The 19,493-nt window shown below is 43.0% G+C and overlaps 1 pseudogene; it reads left to right on the forward strand.

The window, feature by feature from the left end:
* Positions 1 to 1,115: 1,115 nt before the first annotated feature.
* On the forward strand, positions 1,116 to 8,757 carry LOC128373250 (uncharacterized; annotated as a pseudogene).
* The last annotated feature ends 10,736 nt before the right edge of the window (positions 8,758 to 19,493 follow it).

The following is a 19,493-nucleotide window of genomic DNA, read 5'->3' on the forward strand; positions in this document are numbered from 1 at the left end:
CCTTCTGTATACTAGTAGAAGTACAGACAGCTACTTGTATTAAAAAAGTGGTAAAAGTAGAAGTACTCATTCAAACGGGTTTTTTTTTATTGTGTTAATCTCTCCTCACTGACTCACTCACTGTCACAGATGTTATAATGGAGCTGTGTTAACTGTGCACAGCATGTGTTCATATGATAGGACTCTTCCTGCTGCTGTCATATTCCTGCACTGTCTGCATATTATTGGACTTTCCTTCCAGTAGCACATTTAGATATGAGCAGTCACCCAGGGGGGCATCTTACCGGGGGACACGGAGCAAACACAACAAAAGAAAACTAACATGTTTTCTATCATTTATTTACACGTCATGTCTTCTTTTTATAAACAAGTAACGAGCCTGTTTAACAATGTAAGGAGTAGAAAGTACAGATATCTGTGTTCAAATGTCGGGAGGGAAAGTCAAAAGTCGTAGGAAAAAATACTCAAGTAAAGTACAGATACCTGAAATATCTACTTAAGTACAGTAACCAAGTACAAATACTTCATTACTTCTCACCTCCGCCTATGATCATATCCAGATCCAACCTCTCTCTGCATTTCTACTGGTGAATAGGACACATTGTATAAGATGTACCCCATGTCCGTGGTGTCAACATGGCCCTGTTGTGGAGTTGTCCATACTCTCTCTATAGACGACTCTGATAAAACCTTTACACTGCTGCCATCTGGTGGCTGCAACAACACATTGCTTCTACTACTACTAGTCTCTTCATAGTTTGTTTTCATGGCCCCAAATGTGTATAAAGAGTATAAATGTGTATGTATGTATCATGTGTACAGTAAAACTGAGAGTTGACCCATAGAGTTGATGTGTGAATCTTTTTAGTTGCAGAGTTTTCAGATGTTTTATGAGGTCATCTTTTTGTGAGCATTAGCAACCGTTAGCAACCGCTAACGTTAGCGACCGTTAGCAGCGTTGGTGCTAACATCGCTAGCGTTATTGTAATGTGTGTTAACAGTTAGCAGTAACACACATTGAGTCAGTAAATACCATGAAATATTTAGTCAGTGTTCAACCACCACAGTAGTTTGTTCAGTTTAGTTTAACAGCATTTTACTTTGTCATGTTGGTAATGTTATTTGTGTTCAGAGGGGTAAGAGTGAGAGTATTTCTAGGATAAAGGCAGTTAGCTGGCCAAGTTAAAATGTAGGGTGGAAAGCTTTATTGTATTTCCCAGCCAGCAGATATAAAGGTTACAGGCTGCCTAAGTCATTCAGTGAATACAGTTAAAAGGTGTAATGTGATGATTTTAACAAAGGCTTTGTTCACACTGTGACTGCTGGGTTTTATTTCAGTGGAGAAATTCTCCATCAATATCTCAGGGAAACTAAATGTAAAAAAAATCTTAAAAGCTGATGAACAATAACATGATATCACATAACATTAACACACTGTGAAGATTAATTATCGTGTGGTAAGATTATAGATCATAATTCAAGAGCAACAGCTACAGGTTGATTTGCAAACATGTAAAAGTTAACATTACCCCTTTTTAATTCATGTTTAAAAAGAAGTTTAAACAACACAACACAGCACAGTTAGTCCCAACCTGAAAAACAGATCAATTCAAACATTCATTCGTAATTGTTGGACAAACTGTGTGCTTGTTCTGGCTGCTTTCATATTGTCGGATTATGATCCTGTTTTAGGGTTGTGGTTTATTAAAGCCCTTTTCATTCAACCTGTCTGTGTTAGTGTTTGCATTATATTCAGTATGTTGCTCTTTCCCCCACCTTCATTAACTACGTGTGGGTGTGTTTGTTCATGCTTGTGTGTGACATACATCTTACTTAATGTTTGAGTATGGCGCATGTCTGGTTTGTTTTATATTTCAACAGATTATTTTATAAATATTTACAAGGGACCCCAAACCGTCCATCCACCACATCCCAACCTCTCTCTGCTACTGAAAGGACTCCAAGTGCTCTGTCTACCTCATCTATAACTCTTTCTGCTGCTGAAGAGGCCCTCAGCTGCTCATTTACCTCCACCCAATCTGACTGCTGCTGTTTTGGAAGTTGTTTCTTGTTGTTGTTGTTGTTGTAATCATAATTGTGTTCATCATTAACCCTTTATAGGACACTCATTGAAAGGAAGGGAGGAAGGAAGGAAGGAACGAACGAAGGATGAAAGGAAGGAAGGAAGGAAAGGAAGGAAGGACGGAGGAAAGAAGGATGGAAGGAAGGTAGGGGGGAGGAAAGAAAGAGAAGGAGGGAGGGAAGAAAGAAGGAAGGAAGGAAGAAGAAAGGGGGATGGAGGAAGGAAAGAAGGAAGGGAGGAGAGAAGGAGGGAGGGAGGAAGGACAGATGAAAGGAAGGAAGGAAGGACGGAGGAAGGAAAGAAGGAAGGGAGGAGAGAAGGAGGGAGGGAGGAAGGACAGATGGAAGGAAAGGAAGGACGGACGGAGGAAATAAGGAACGAGGGAGGGAGAAAGGAGAAGAGGAAGGGAAGAAAGAAGGAAGGAAGGATGTTTTGGGATATTTACAGAAGTGACCAAATATAATTATTTGCCCAATAAAGGGTTAATGTGGGGAATCCAATCTAATATCTCACCCAGGGCGGCCCTCACTCCTCTCCTTAATAAATCCATGGTAGGCACCCCCACTGCATCACTGGACTTTCTCCTTTCAAATGAATGAGGGAGTTGAGTTTTTCACACAGGGCTGTCTGAACACAGCCTATAAGACCCTTTGAAATAAAAACACAGTGTATTATGTGATTGGCTGTAATTACCATACAAAATAAGGAAGCAGGTACACCGTCATGTCTTACCTGCCAAGATAAGCAGCAGATGTTTGAGAGCATGTTTTAACTGATTTCATCATTCACACTAAATTGATGAGTGATTACAGTTTCCTGCCTGTTACTCCTCCTTTCTCAGTCACCTCTCCTAACCTCTGTGTGTCTGTCCTCTCTCCTCTTCTACAGTACATCCCTCTAAGTCTCTACCTTTCTGCTTCCTGCTTTGATTTAGACCTCACCTGTTTCCACTGATTCCCACTTTTCTCTACACGTGGTGTCTTTGCTTTCTAAGCACGTCACACACTTTTTATCCCTCAGTAGTAGGTGAACACACTCCAGTCTCACAGCAGTTTGTAAAATATTCATGAACTTTAATCTATTGAGTCGTGTTAGTGATGGGAACACCGGCTCTTTTGAGTGAGTCACATCATTTGGCTCTTTCAGCTCCCAAACAGTTCTTCATTTATTATGACTTCTGACTTTTATAATTCACTTATGATTGGTATGTGTGCACATATATCACATAAGTTATTCAGTGTAATTATGCTTGACTTAATCATTTCCAGATTAGCATTATTTTACATTATGTTTAGTATAAAAAGCATTAATATAAAACACCAAACACTATTACAAGTGTATTTAACAATTTATTTATATATAAGTGTTGTAAATTAACTGTTTTAATGGTGAAACAGTCTTTAGGGTAGACTGATATTAAGAAAGTGTCTCAGTTTAGAGGAGCTGATCCAGTTTGTTCCCTCCTGTTATTATCTGCCCTTAATATTGTATGTTGTAAATTAAAACAATGAAAGAAAATATCCAAAACAAATACCATTCCTATCACAATTCAACCAAAATTAGATGAAGGTTCAATAAGAGGATCAATACTTATTATAATAGGGAGACATTTCACCCAGAGTCCAACGATGACCTTACAAAACATCTGAAAACTCTGCAACTAAAAAGAATCACACATCAACTCTATGGGTCAACTCTCAGTTTTACTGTACACATGATACATACATACACATATATAAGACATTTATACTCTTTATACACATTTGGGGCCATGAAAACAAAACTATGAAGAGACTAGTAGTAGTAGAAGCAATGTGTTGTTGCAGCCACCAGATGGCAGCAGTGTGAAGGTTTTATTACTGACAGCAGCAGCACACAGCAGATAGAGGTAATGTGATATAAAGTGTAGAATGAGATGTAAACTATAGATTTAAAGTGTCATAAAACATGTAAACAACAATAATAATATATCATATAATGTGTAAAGTATATTATAAATATTATATAATAAAAAGAGGCAGAGTTACTTTTGGAAACAGCTGAACATGTAGACTGCTGCAGGTTGTTATTGATGCCAAAGTTGATTTAATGAACATGATTAAATATTTATTTATTCAAAAACAGGCTGAATTTTCTCTTATTGTAGATTTCATAATATTGAAATTATAGTTGAATAATATTATTAAAATAATTAACACTAGACTTTTTTTCCACTCAGAGGAAAACCACACAGCAGCAGCAGCAGCCTTATGTGTCCGCTGCAGGGGCTGATGGGAGGTTTGAGGACCTGTTAGAAACCACGTGGCCCTCGTCTGATCTCACAGCTCGTCCTTGTTTGGCCTCAGCTGCATCAGAGCGCCACTTCTCCCCAGGTTCACCAGAGGAAACACCACTTCACAAAATGCTTTTCCTCCCAGCTGCTGCTCTGTGCTGTCTGTGTTCAGGTGAGTGTTTCCAGCCAATCAGGAGCCCACAAACTCAACCTTTAACAAACACTGTCACACTGACCTTCATCTGTGTGTCTGTTTCTCTACAGCGCTGGTTGCCATGGCAGCACAGCTGATTCAGAAGGATTTAACATTGACCAAGAGAGCTGGTCAAACAGTCTCCTTTAGCTGTCGAGGAACTGAGCAGTGTATCAGTGGATCATTTGTATACTGGTACCAGAAGAAAGACACAGAAACATTCACAAGGATTCTGTACATAACTAGTAGTGGTACAGTACATAAAGATACGTACAATCATCCTCAGAAAGATGATTTCTCAGCTGCAAAGAATCAGACCAACTATGAGTTGCAGATCCCGACAGTTCAACTCTCACATTCAGCCACCTACTACTGCTCCTGTCAGTATAGAGAGTCCCACAGTGAGAAATGATCCCTGCAGCCTGTACAAAAACCTCCAGATGTCAAACAGTGCTTGTGACAGGAAGAGAGCAGTAAACCACAGCCCAGGTCAAATCAATAATTGAATCCTCTTGGGACCGTGAAGGTCTGAACAACATTTAATTACAATCCATCCGTCCTTTGATCCAGAATCAGATCCAATCCATCTGCACTTAAGTGGAGGAGCGACCAGCTGACTGACATTAGTATCCATATAGTCACACTGCTAATGTGGCTAAAATCAAATAAAAGAAGAGACAGTCATGTTGATATGAACATTAGACAAACACATCATGGAGATGAAATATGATTCTGCTTAAAAATGTGGATTATTTCACCTCAGCTGACACTCAACAGCAGACAGGTTTTTGTACGACGCTTTTTCACTGTGTGTCAGGATGGAGCACTATGCACTACATCTTTGGCTCTGGAACTAAACTGTTTGTAGGTAAGTCTAAACTTTCATTTTCCTTCAGTTGTTTTATTGAACAAGTTGAAAATGTGTTTGTAGTTTTAGTTTCTGCTGCTTCAGGCTTTACATGTTAGTTTTGTCATATTTAGTAGAGAATTCTTCATGCAGCCATTCTTACATCAAACTAATCAATAACTCCTGAAAAGAGCTTCAAATCTCACTGCACACCACAAGTTATTCTTTATTTATGCATCACGTCAAAGTTTGTTTCCAGCCAAAAAGTCTGATATCAGTAATGTTACAAATAAACAGGATTTAATCATCTCAGTGATTCAGCAGCAGCTGCTGTTTGTTAAAAACAAGATGATATATGATGTGAAACATCATTTAATAAATGTTCCTAAATGTCATTTTAGAAGCAAATAGTCAGAAATATATTGTGTGTTAAATATACACTATATATTTGTAAATGGTGAAATGTATCTCATGATAATTGTGTTTTTATGATGATAAATATGTTTTTGGTAGAAAATATATTAATGCATGAAGGTAAAATAGATGAATGTTATTACAATAAATATAATTTAAAATTAAAGTGTTTAATTGATGTCAAAGATATAATGTTAAGAATATTTAAGAAAGTATGTAGAAAATATAATAAATGAGAAAACATACTTATTGTAATTTGAAATATATTATTCTTATATTTATTTGATAAATCTGAACATGTGTTAATTATATTTTATATAAAAGCTGAAATATTTAAAACTATTGATGAATTGTGTGACTGATTAGATTAAAGTATATGGTGGTAAATATACTTCATATAAAACATTATAATCATTTACAAATGTAATATGAATATAATATATTTTAACCAAGTAATGAAACTATACTTTTAATTTTACAAAGACAAATGTCATCATATTATATTATGTTGCATTATATTATAACTAATTATAACAAATGAAAAAAAATCTATCTTAAAGAGAAAAATGTTTTTTTTACATATTAAACATGATTTGTTTTTAATAAAAGATAAAAGTCATGAAAATAAATTAAATTATTGATAAATTGATTTGCTTTGAATTTATTAAACTATATGGTTGTAAATATATTTTATATAAAACACTATAATCATGAACAAATGTATTTTATATGAGGCTGTTATGTCATGATATATGTTCAGTTTTACAAATGTTATTATATTAGTAATTAATGTAGTGGTAAATATTGATAAAGAGTGGTACATTGTGTTTGAATCTTTCTATATGACATATGATGAGCTTCCATGATGCTTTAGTCTGATATGATTATTGATCCAGTGTCCAGTAGATGATGTTTGTGGTGTATTGATGAGTAGTTTAGTGATCATGTAGTTTCCAGGATCAGACTGAATGCAGTGCAGTGCTGTAAGCTGCTGTTGACTGTGTGAATGTGTGTCTGTGCTGCTTGTTGCTGCTGTCAAACTTCAGATGAGCAGGTAGTGGAGCCCGTGGTGAGCGTGTACCCAGCAGCATCCAGAGCCCACCTGGAGGGGAAGAGCTCCCTGCTGTGTCTGGCCTCAGCCATGTCTCCTCCTCTGGTCAAGTTCTCCTGGAAAAGACAGAAGAACAACGGCCCGCTGGAGGAGCTGACCTCTACTGAGAGAGAGCAGCTGGAGCTCAGAGAGCCGGGACGCAGCGCCTCCATCCTGCTGCTCCATCAGCAAGAGGACAGTACATATAAATACAGCTGCCACGTGAAGCACGAGTGGGGCCCAGTGAAGGCCCAAATAGAACAAGGTAATGAAGGCTTGGTGACTGTGTTCAGCAGTGATTCAGCTTCATCTGGAGACGCTGTCAGAGAGAGCAGAGGAGCAGAGCGCTGACATTTCTCACTGCAACTCCAAACATTTGACTCCTTTTCTGTTTCAGAGGTTCCAGCTCCAGCAGCCTCCTGTCCTCCAGAGAGAGAGCCAGCAGACCTGCCAGCTCTGCAGCAAGCTGACTGTAAGATCACCTGCTGCCTCTCTGCATGCTCTGACAGCTCCAATGTCCTGCTGCAGTTAGGGCTGCATATCAGTCTGTTCACTTTCTGCTCATCATTGAAGGATTTAAACATACACTCCCTGATTCTGTTAGAGTGTCCCACAGCACAACAAGTCCCACTGAGAGAGCTTTCACTGCACAGGCTGACTAATAACACCTTTTAGGGGAGCTCGACTACATTTTAGGCTTCGAGGGTGATACAACAAGTTTAGGGAGTCTATCTTAAAGCTGCACTAATCAATAGTTTTATATAGAGAAAGAATCTAATGACTAAATGAGCTTTTGAGCCTCTTTTAGCTGCTAGTTGTGGTTTTGCAGCACATTTCCTGTCTGGTTCAGTCTCAGTGTTTCCAGCAGCAGCAGCTGTTTCCTGATAAAGCCACTGTACACTACCTGCCCAGCAGCAAACAGCACACACACCATAATATGTCAGAGATGAGTTTGTTAGCTTGTTGTGGAGTTATTCTGCATCCAAGTGGGAAAAACTTCACATCTATGGTAACCTGTGTGTTTTATACTTGAGTGATTTGAATTGTTATACATTATAGTTTATTAGTTGTGGATTCAAAAGTTATTTGAACTGAAAAACAGGAAGTCAAATCCTGTTGAGGGCCCCTAAAAAGCTGGGTCCGGCCCTGACTTGTTGTATTTAATAAGGGCCTTTGAGCTGTCAGTCAAACTGTAGTGGACCCCTGTCTTCATGTAAAGCTGCTCGTCCCGTGTGGAAAAGTCCAAGTTATAGTGAAGAAAATGTGATGATATTGTGATGAAATGTCCACAGTTGAACAGACCTGTGTGTGTGTGTGTGTGTGTGTGTGTGTGTGTGTGTGTGTGTGTGTGTCAGTGCTCTTCCAGTCTCAGTGCAGGGTGCTGCTGCTCTGTGTGCTGTACACAGTGCTGATAGTGAAGAGTCTGGTGTACTGCTGTGGACTCTCTCTGCTGATGATCCTCAGAAACTAGGGACCGTCCACCAACTGCACACATGCTGACTGACTGTTTCCTGCTCGCCTTTTCTCACCATCACATCTCATCAATTCATCTCATTCATCACTTTGATCAGTCTTCACAAATGTCACTTATGATGTGTTGTGCTTGTTTTTACGTTTTCTCTCTTCGTGCACAAGTTAGATACAGTTGTGCTAAATATATAAATACATATATACACATTTATATTTACCTTAACAGTTACTTCTTCAGCTCAGATTGTTTGATTCCTGCTTTAAACTTTGACATGTGTACAGAAAATAAAAGCAAATACAGAAAATATAACTTAGTTTTTAGTTCTTTACAAACCTTTATTATGTTTATTGTTTAGTGTTTAATGTATTCTGCAACGTTACATTTTCTCTTTTTCATTCATAATTATGATATTCTCAATAAACTGTAACATCAGTGTTTGTGTTTGATGAAGTTATTTGTTTGAGTTGATTTTTCTTCTAAATGTGTCTCTGTATTGATTTTGATGTGATATGACCCCCAAAAATATAGAGAACATTTACAAATAAAGTCCCAACAGTTACTGATTATATAACTTCATTTCAGTCTTATGATGCTCTCGTTCATTTCCAATATAGAGTCACTTCTGAATGTACAATGAAGAAATATATTAAATAAATCACTAAAATACTGATTAGCTCTTGTAGTTTTATCCAGACTAAATAGTTTGGTGCATTTACATTTAAAACATTTATAATTAAACTAAATGTATTTAGATTCTTTTTTTCCCTGTTGCTGGCGTACGAGGGTGCACACTCGGCGCCGACGCAACACACATACACACAAAACACATTTACCTCCTGCTGCTGCTGCCGCCATAGATTACTGCAGAACCGGGCCAAACCGAGGAACTTCCAGGTCACCTCATTTATACTCATGATTGGCGCCTCAGAAGATCATGTGATCATGGACTCAACCATTAATGATGAATGAACCAGATATTTATGCCCGGTTATTGTTTGTATGGTCATCTCTATGGAGAGAGAGTAGTGCCACTTTTATATATACAGGATTCTGTCATATCTGTGTGCTGTGTATTAATGTGGTGTACTGTACATGATGATTGGAATAATTTGTTAATTGGTATGCCCTGGGGCGGGGCTAGGGGGGTATATAGGAGTGAGCTGTTTGCGGGGTTTTTTGGTTGGCTGTTGAAGCATGAGCTGTATGGAAGGAGACCAGCTGAGCTGCCTGTTGTTGGAGATCTCTGTAAATAGTTTTGTTACTTTATTTTTGTATTTTCTTTTTTTGTTTGTTTGTTTGTTGCCACTGTACATATTTTCACCCGTCATCACTGCCAGTTGTGGGACTTGGGGTGAATAAAAAAACAACCATCACTGAAGTCTTGTCGTCCGAGCCATCCTTACCACCTTGCTAAAAACGAACCCGTGACATTTGGTGTCAGAAGTGGGATGGCTGGACGACGGGGGCGCGGCCGGCTTCCAGGAAGACGGGCCGGGCTGCGCTCACAGAAGCAGGAGGAGGCACCCGAGGAGGTGGCAGAGGAGAAAGCCTGGGCCACAGATGATGAGGAGGAAGGGGCTGCTGCTGCGCCAGCCCTGCAGACAGCTCCAAGTGCCGGAGAGGAGCTTCTAGCGGTCATGAGGACTTTCCTGCACGGTCAGCAGAGCAGAGAAGAGAGGTTTCTGGCGGAGCTCAGAGGACTACGGGCTTCGATGACCACCACGCAGCCAGGTTCGACGGGGGCAGAGGCGAGCCCAGTAGCACCGAGTCCAGCAGCCGCCAGAGCCGCATCGCCATCGGAGGGGTCGATGATGAGCCTTCGGCTAGATTTGCCAACACCAGGCCCACGGTAACGACCCAACGTGGCGATGGAGATCCAGAGGGCCCAGCCAGCAACAGGGTGGAAACCCCGAGGCTGGAGAGCAGGCCATATGGGGATCCCAAGATCCCACCGTACCTGGCAGGAGAGGACATTGAAAATTACCTGCTTCGCTTCGAGCGCATTGCCAGGACCTGGAACTGGCCAGAGTCTGAGTGGGCATGTCGACTGGTGCCTCTACTCTCAGGGAAAGCTCTGGAGGCCTACACAGCAATGGACGAGGAGAGGGCTCACTCTTACCCTGACCTGAAGGCAGCACTCCTGGCCAAGTTCGATATCTCACCCGAGACTTACCGCCAACAGTTCCGGTCGATGGTGGTGCCATCTGGGGAGAGCCCAGCGGAGACGTACCAGCGTTTAAAGGGTCTCTACCGACGATGCATTCGTCCGACACAGCACACCAAGGAGCAGATCAGTGAGCAGCTGATTCTGGAGCAGCTGCTACGTGTCTTTCCGACCGACATCCGCACCTGGGTGAGGGAGCACGAGCCCACAGATGGACTAGCTGCGGCCAAGCTAGCACAGCAGTACCTCAACGCACGGAGGGGAGGCCCAGCTTCGTACCAAGGTGGTGCGGGTCGTTATCCTTCTTCCCAGCCCAGACCAGCAACTAGAGCTAATCCACACCTGCCCGGGGAACGTCACCTTGCACCCAGCCAGTACAGTTCCGGTAAGGAGCTCATCTGTTTTTACTGCCAGCAGGCCGGCCACAAAGCCGCCCTATGTCCCATCAAGAAAGCTAAATTGAGTGGCGCGTGCTACACTCCTCGTGCTGAGGATGGAAGGGCTGTGGGGAGGCGGCAGCATTTTAAAGACATTTCCATTAATGGTGAACTTGTGACTGCTTTGGTCGACTCGGGTAGCTTCCGGACTCTAGTGCGCAGAGATTTGGTGCCTACAGGCATTGTGGACTATGGCAAACAGGAGGACATTTTGTGTGTGCATGGGGACAGCCATGCCTACCCTACTGCGGACCTGACGGTGGTGGTGGATGAGCAACCCTATTTGTTGACTGTGGGGGTGGTTGAAAAACTGCCTGTACCTGCGCTACTGGGGTGGGACTTACCAGTGCTACTGGACCTGCTGTCAGAGGGGGAGACCAAAGACAGTGAATGTGTTATGGACTTGTCAGGTGCAGTGATCACCCGTGCCCAGGCCAGAGCAGGGGTGACATCTGACTCAAGGCAGGAAAAGGACCCAGATCCCTTTTCGACCTTGGACAGCAGTTTGTTTGAGGGAGGCACAAAGGGCCCGAGGAAGTCTCGCCGCCAGCGCCGGTTTGAAAAAGAGCTGCAATCCAGACAGCCAGACTGTAAGGGCGGACTGAAAAACGACATGTGGGAGGTGCCAGGGGACATTGCAGCCCGGCAAAGGGAAGATGGGACTCTTACGCCATTGTTTGCTAAAGCAGTTGGGGGTCAAGATATAGCAAAGGGAGTCAAAGAATGTTTTATCATTGACTGTGATATCCGATATCCTGTATGCTCTGGCTAATGGGGTTAAGCGCCTTGTGGTTCCTGAAACATGCCGACCGATGATAATGCACCTGGCACACACCTTGCCTTGGGCTGGTCATCTTGGTCGTAACAAAACGTACTTGCGCATAGCTTCCAGGTTCTATTGGCCCTCCATGTACACAGATGTCCAAACTTTCTGTAAAACCTGTCCCACCTGTCAGAAAACCTCCTATGTCCGCCAATCAGACCGTGCTTATCTCCAACCACTGCCTGTCATCTCCACTCCTTTTAGGCGGATAGCCATGGACATTGTTGGTCCGCTGGTGCGGAGCAGTAGGGGACACCAGTACATTCTCGTGGTCTGTGATTATGCCACGCGGTTCCCCGAAGCCTTCCCACTGTGCACGGTCACTGCCCCTGCTGTGCTGCGTTGTCTTGTCCAACTGTTTTCCAGGGTTGGTGTTCCAGACGAGATAATCACGGACCAGGGGACGAACTTCACCTCCAGGCTGCTGCAGCTCTTCCATCGGCAGTTGGGCATTGAGGCCATAAAGACCACCCCATACCATCCGCAGACGGACGGGCTCGTTGAGAGGTTCAATCAGACCCTAAAGAGGATGCTGCAGAAATTTGTTGCAGATACCGGACGGGATTGGGACCAGTGGCTGCCCTTCCTGCTGTTTGCATACCGGGAGGTCCCGCAAGCTTCCACTGGGTTCTCCCCGTTCGAGCTCCTGTATGGCTGGGACATCCAGGGCCCGCTTGACCTGCTGCTTAAGACCTGGGAGGCTCCTGCAACGAGGTTCCAGTGATCGCAGTGTGGTCCAGTTCGTCCTCGAGATGAGAGACCGGCTGGCGGGGTACAGAGACGAGGTTGAGAGCAACCTACAGGAGGCCCGGCAGAAGCAGAAGGCGTGGTACGACCAGCAGGCCAGGCACAGAGAGCTTCAGCCAGGTCAGAAGGTCCTGCTCCTCCTGCCGTCCTCCAACAGCAAGCTGCTGGCCAAGTGGCAGGGCCCATACACAGTCCTCCGGAAGATGGGTCCTGTAACCTACGAGATCCACCACCCTGACAAGAAAAAGACGAAGCAGATCTACCACGTCAACCTCTTGAAGGAGTGGAAGGAGGCTCCAATCCGGGTTCCCGTGGCATCTCTGGTGGTGACGGAGGTGGACAGCGAGGGGGAGGAGTCTGTCCTGACCGACCCCGACCAGGCTACTGATCCCGTTCTTGACCACCTCTCGGACATTCAGCGCCGCCAGCTGGGCCAGATGTTTCAGCGGGTCTCCGAGCTGTTTGCGGCTGTCCCAGGAAGAACTGACCGGGTGGAACACGTCATCAGACTGAAAGATCGGGGGCCCATTCGCCAGAGGTCCTATCGGGTGCCCCAACACCTGGTGGCCAAGCTCGTGAAGGAGGTGGAGGAGATGCAGCGCCTGGGGGTAATCGAGCCATCGCAGTCCGAGTGGTGCAGTCCGATAGTCATCGTGATGAAGAAAGATGGCTCCCTCCGCATCTGCATCGACTTTAGGAAGCTCAACGCCATGTCAGAGTTCGATGCCTACCCAATGCCCCGGATCGACGACCTGCTGGAGAAGATTGGCCGGGCCAGGTTCATTACCACCCTGGACCTCTGTAAGGGCTACTGGCAGGTGCCCTTAGAAGCGTCGAGTCGTCCCTACACTGCCTTCCAGACCCCTGCCGGCCTCTTTCAGTTCACCGTGATGCCCTTTGGCCTGCATGGGGCACCCGCCACGTTCCAAAGACTGATGGACCGTGTCCTGCAGGGGTGCGAGGACTGCAGTGCTGCCTACCTGGACGATGTGGTCATCTTCAGCGACACCTGGGAGCAGCACCTGTGCCATCTGGAGCGAGTCCTGGGTCAGATCCAGCAGGCGGGCCTGACTCTGAATCCTGCCAAGTGTCAGTGGGCCAAGGAGGAGGCGAAGTACCTGGGTTATCTGCTGGGACGAGGTGAGGTCCGACCACAAGTGGACAAGGTCGAGGCCATCCGCGGCTGCCCACGCCCTCGCACGAAGAAGGAGGTGAGGTCCTTCTTGGGTTTGGCCGGCTGGTACCGGAGGTTCGTCCCACAGTTCGCCACCATCGCCGCCCCTCTGACAGCTCTGACGGCGAAGGACCAGAGGAACCCGGTCACTTGGAATGACGAATGTGAGGCCGCATTCCAAAACCTCAAGGCCTGCTTGTGCTCATCGCCAGTGTTACGGAGCCCTGACTTCAGCCAACGGTTCCTGGTGCAGACGGATGCCTCCGCGGTGGGACTGGGGGCAGTCTTGACCCAAGGTGATCCTGGTGAAGAACAGCCGGTACTGTATCTGAGCCGCAAGCTGCTGCCCCGTGAGACCAGGTACTCCACTGTGGAGAAGGAGGGCCTGGCCATAAAATGGGCCCTGGAGAGTTTGAGGTACTATCTGCTGGGGAGGGAGTTCGACCTGGAGCCCGACCACCGTGCGCTGACCTGGATGAACTCCATGAAGGATCACAACAGTCGTCTCACCCGTTGGTATCTGTCCCTCCAGCCTTTCAAGTTCCAGATCCGACATCGAGCTGGCAAGACAAATGTGGTGGCAGATTATCTCTCCAGGTTGCCGCACATCGCCAACCTCGGGGAGGAGGGGGATAATGTGACGGGGCGGCATTAAGCGCTCCGTCATCTCTCTCTTCTCTGTGCGTCGGGAGCGCACGGAGCGCAGCCCCCCCCCCCCCGACGCGCGGGTTGAATGTTACTGTTGTACATGGTCCTGGACTTTCATAAACTTTTCCCCCACAGCCCAACTCTTTTTTCCCCTGTTGCTGGCGTACGAGGGTGCACACTCGGCGCCGACGCAACACACATACACACAAAACACATTTACCTCCTGCTGCTGCTGCCGCCATAGATTACTGCAGAACCGGGCCAAACCGAGGAACTTCCAGGTCACCTCATTTATACTCATGATTGGCGCCTCAGAAGATCATGTGATCATGGACTCAACCATTAATGATGAATGAACCAGATATTTATGCCCGGTTATTGTTTGTATGGTCATCTCTATGGAGAGAGAGTAGTGCCACTTTTATATATACAGGATTCTGTCATATCTGTGTGCTGTGTATTAATGTGGTGTACTGTACATAATGATTGGAATAATTTGTTAATTGGTATGCCCAGGGGCGGGGCTAGGGGGGTATATAGGAGTGAGCTGTTTGCGGGGTTTTTTGGTTGGCTGTTGAAGCATGAGCTGTATGGAAGGAGACCAGCTGAGCTGCCTGTTGTTGGAGATCTTGGGGTGAATAAAAAAACAATCATCACTGAAGTCTTGTCGTCCGAGCCATCCTTACCACCTTGCTAAAAACGAACCCGTGACAGATTTATACAGCAGACATTATCTAGCAACAATCCCATCTCCCTTTCTGCCTTCGACGTGTAAAAGATTATGTACACAACACAGGCATAAGCGTTGACAACATATTGTACATCTGAATTTACCGTCCAATATTTTAACCCTCCTGTTGTCCTCATGTCTTTTGACTGTTCCTTCTTTCTTTCCTTCCATCTTTCCTTCCTTCCTTCATTCCTCCCTCCCTCCTTACTCCTTTCCTTCCTTCCTTCCTTCCTACATTCCTTCCTTCCTTCCTCCCTACTCCTTTCCTTCCTTCCTTCCTTCCTACACTCCTTCCTTCCTTCCTTCCTTCCTCCCTCCCTCCCTCCCTCACTTCCATCCTTGCTTGCTTCCTTCCTCCTTTCCTTCCTTCATTCTTCCCTTCCTTCCTTCCTTCCTACACTCCTTCCTTCCTACCTTCTTTCCTCCCTTCCTTCCTCCTGTCCTTCCTTGACCTTACCATGTAAAAGAACACAGGCATAAGCGTTGGCAACATATTGTACATCTGAATTTACCTTCCAACATTTTAATAGGGGTTTATCAAAATTTCATTAACTTGTTTTTTTTTAAATATTAGATGTGTTTTTACAGCTATATATTTATATACAGCCTCAAATGTAACTTGACCAATCCCTGCACATCAAATCAAACTTTCAACAATATCATTGCTGCTGTTCTCATCTGACTGTCACCATGAACAAAACAGTTTATATTATTTTGCTTTTTTCCTCGCCTATAAGCATGTTGATGTATAATATGAACATTAAACTGTTATATCAGGATAACTTCATAAAGTATGTAAATATGAGCAATGGAAGAGTTCAGCATTTCATTAATATTTTCATTTTTTAAATGTTATATAATGTTCAACATAATAACATAATTCATTTTATTTTAATTTTTGTTCTACTTCTGAATGTACAATGAAGAAATATATAAAATAAATCACTAAAATACTGATTAGCTCTTGTAGTTTTATCCAGACTAAATAGTTTGGTGCATTTACATTTAAAACATTTATAATGAAACTAAATGTATTTAGATTTATACAGCAGACATAAATACAAAAGTCATTCAGTGTATAAAATGACTTGTTTGTCTCAGTGGTTTCTATCTCTGTGTCATTATGGTTTGTGTTCTGCTGTTCTGATTGATGATAACAAACATGGGATGTTGTTTTATTTGAAACTTTGCACAGAGACAGTGTCGTGGTAAAAACTGCAATTTAGAAGAAGTTGAAAGATTTCAGAAACACCACAAATAAAAAAATGAGTTTGTTTTATTAGCAAAATCAACTTCATATAAAACACTGATAAAACAAACAGCAACAAGAAAGTAATACAACTATTAATGATACAAATCCATTGTACTGTTCTCCCTGCGTGTAATGTGCTTCATGTACGTTATCACAGTTTAACAGTCAGCCAAACTCAGGTATAACACTTGAGCCAGGATCAGAGCGTCTTGCTCCCTTTATTTCCTTCTTTTCTGTTGAAATACCACGAGTGACCTGCAAATAAAAGACATTACAAAACCTTAGTGACACGCTGTAAAGAAAACTAATAAACAGTAATGATATTTAAACAATAGCTAAAAAACTACACGGCACAAATGAACCGTTTACCTTAACAGTTGATACACATCGTTGCTAAGCAACGCTCACTTTACATCAGCTCTCAAATTACTTTTAACACTTCTTGTATGACTTCCCAGTCAATAAACATCACACATTACAATACTAAACTTAACATTACATATTATATTATATATTACATCAAATGAACAAACTCACAGCCATTGCTTTCGTGAGTATGAGAAAAGAAGATTCAGAGTGACCAGAGGCCTGTACTACGAAGCTGGATTTTCTCTTATTGAGGTAACTTCAGGGTTAACTCTGGGTTTTCCGTACTACGAAGCTGGTTCACTTCTTACCGGGGTAAATCACCATGGTAACTGATGCTGAACGGCTAACCTGCTCCGGAGCAGGTTATGTTCTGGATAAGAGATCAACGAGTATAAAAGCACCACCTCCTGACCAATCAGTTCTCTTAGAAAATGACCTGCCCATTCTTAAAAGATCCTGTCAACATTGGTGCGCAGATCGCGAGAGGAGCGCTTAGGAGAGAAAGAGTTTTTAGGGATAGATGCAATTTTTTAATTGGCCAAAATATATATTTGTAAAATAATCATTGAGGCACGTGAGGGATATTATTCTGTAGGTTTGACATCCTGAGATCAAAGGGTCAGGGAGCATAATAACGGTATTTATTTATTGTAATTATAAAAAATTGACGAAAATATATATTTGTAAAATAATCCTTGTGGCACATGAGGGATATTAGTCTGTTATACAGTTGGTTTGAAATCATTCACTCAAATGGTTGAAGCGCATAATAGGTTTGTATTTTGAATGTTGAATATTAAACTAACTTAATGTCTCTTATGAAAGGAAGGGCACTGAGGAAGCGATCTGCCCCAAACGTCTGTGCCGTAATAAAGTGGCATTGTGTGATCAGAGTGCTGTCCATTTATATTGTCTGATAAATTAATATTGTATGATCTCATGAATTTACACATTAACAGAGTCAGCAATGTTCTGCCAGCATTCCTTCCTGGCTTTTGCTGCAGCATCAGAGTTGCTTTTGGCCTGGATGATGTTTGAATTCTTCATATTTATGAAGAATAATTGTCTGCTCCTCCATGGTTTAGTCTGCTCTGCAGAGTTTCTCCATGTTTGTGATTGGTCAGACGCTGCAAACACCTCCCCTTTATGTGAACGCGCAGAGATCCAGATTGGAAAACCCTGGGTTGATTTACCGAGTTGATATCCAGCTTCGTAGTACCGCTTATCCTAGACTGCGAAGATCTGGTTAAGTCAACCCAGGTAACGGAGAGATATCCTGGATAGGTGAATCCAGCTTCGTAGTACAGGCCTCTGGCGTCTTTCTTACTGCTGGTTGCTACGTTACTGCAAGTATAAACCGTTCTGTATCGTGTCAAGACTATCTCTCCACCCTACATGTTCCATATGGACGGGGACTGACCCTACAGGGGCAGCTGTTGTGGATTACTCTTTAAGACACATCACCTGTAGTGGCCACACTGATTAGCAACCTGGGGCTATATAAGCACCACACCTGTGTGGCCACTCAGCATGAGTCACAGTACAGACTGTGGGAGCTGAGTACACTGCAGGAGTTTGAATGTCTCCCTTTATTTAATCATGTCAGTTTCTCAGCTCTGAGTTTAGGATTTGAGCTGCTTCTCTCACAGATTAATAACACAAATATAAAAACCTGAGACAGGGAGCACTGAGATCACACTGAAGTTCCTGGAACGATAGTTTAACCAGAGTGGATGGTTGTAACCGTCATTGTGTTGTTAAAGTGAAAAACCACAGTGAACAGTGTGGAGGCTGCTGAGCAGAAACCCACACGGCTCTTCTGCTGCAGGAAAGGAAGTGTTGATTCGCTGTCAACAGTTTTTAGTTTTTTTTATGAGTCTTAATAACCACCGAGAACAGATTCACACCTGCTGCTGTACACTCATGAACTTTCCTCTCTCATTTATCTCACTCTTTTCTCTTGTTGTCTGTAAACCTTTTTTCCACTGAGTGCTCCCACCAGTTTTTAGTGACCAAATGTTCTCTTTACAGCAGGGGTGGAATATAATAAAGTACAATTGTGAGGTACTTTACGTGAATATTTACATTTTATGCTGCTTTATTCATCCACTCCACTACATTTCAGAGGGAAATATTTTACTCTCTACTTCACTGCATTCATTTCACAGCTATAGGTACTACTTATTTTTCAGATGTAGATTTTACTAGTAAAGCCCATGATGTATTTTATGTTTGAAATACATTTAGATCACTTTGTAGAGATCTATTTTCAATTTGACATATAAGAGTCTCTTCAGCCACATTAAATCCCCTTTGACTTCATAATGTCAAACAATAAAATATGAAACATTTCAAGACCCACTGTATGTATGTATATGATCTATAAAACACTGTGTGGAGCCAATTTACATAATAAGTACTTTATGTTTGATACTTGAAGTACATTTTGCAACTAATATTTCTGTAATTTATATGTAAAACAATGACCTGTAAAGAAATATTAACTGCAAGAGTCTGAAATGTATTACCACATATGTACTGCTCACTTTCTGCTGTCTGTCCCTTTTTAAACTGTCATTTTATGTGTTTTAATGTGTCCTTCATCTTGTGTATTTATTGATTGCACCTTTTTTATATACTGAAGAGCTACTAAACAGATTTTCATTGTATCTATGTACAATGACAAAGATCTGTCTAGGAGAAAAAACAACAGCATCTTCTGCTTTGGTGTTAGCTTGATTCTACACTTTGGGTAGAAGTTGAAACTTCATTGTGTTGT

This window comes from Scomber japonicus, chromosome 14 (genome assembly GCF_027409825.1).
Source record: "Scomber japonicus isolate fScoJap1 chromosome 14, fScoJap1.pri, whole genome shotgun sequence".
Lineage (NCBI taxonomy): Eukaryota > Metazoa > Chordata > Actinopteri > Scombriformes > Scombridae > Scomber > Scomber japonicus.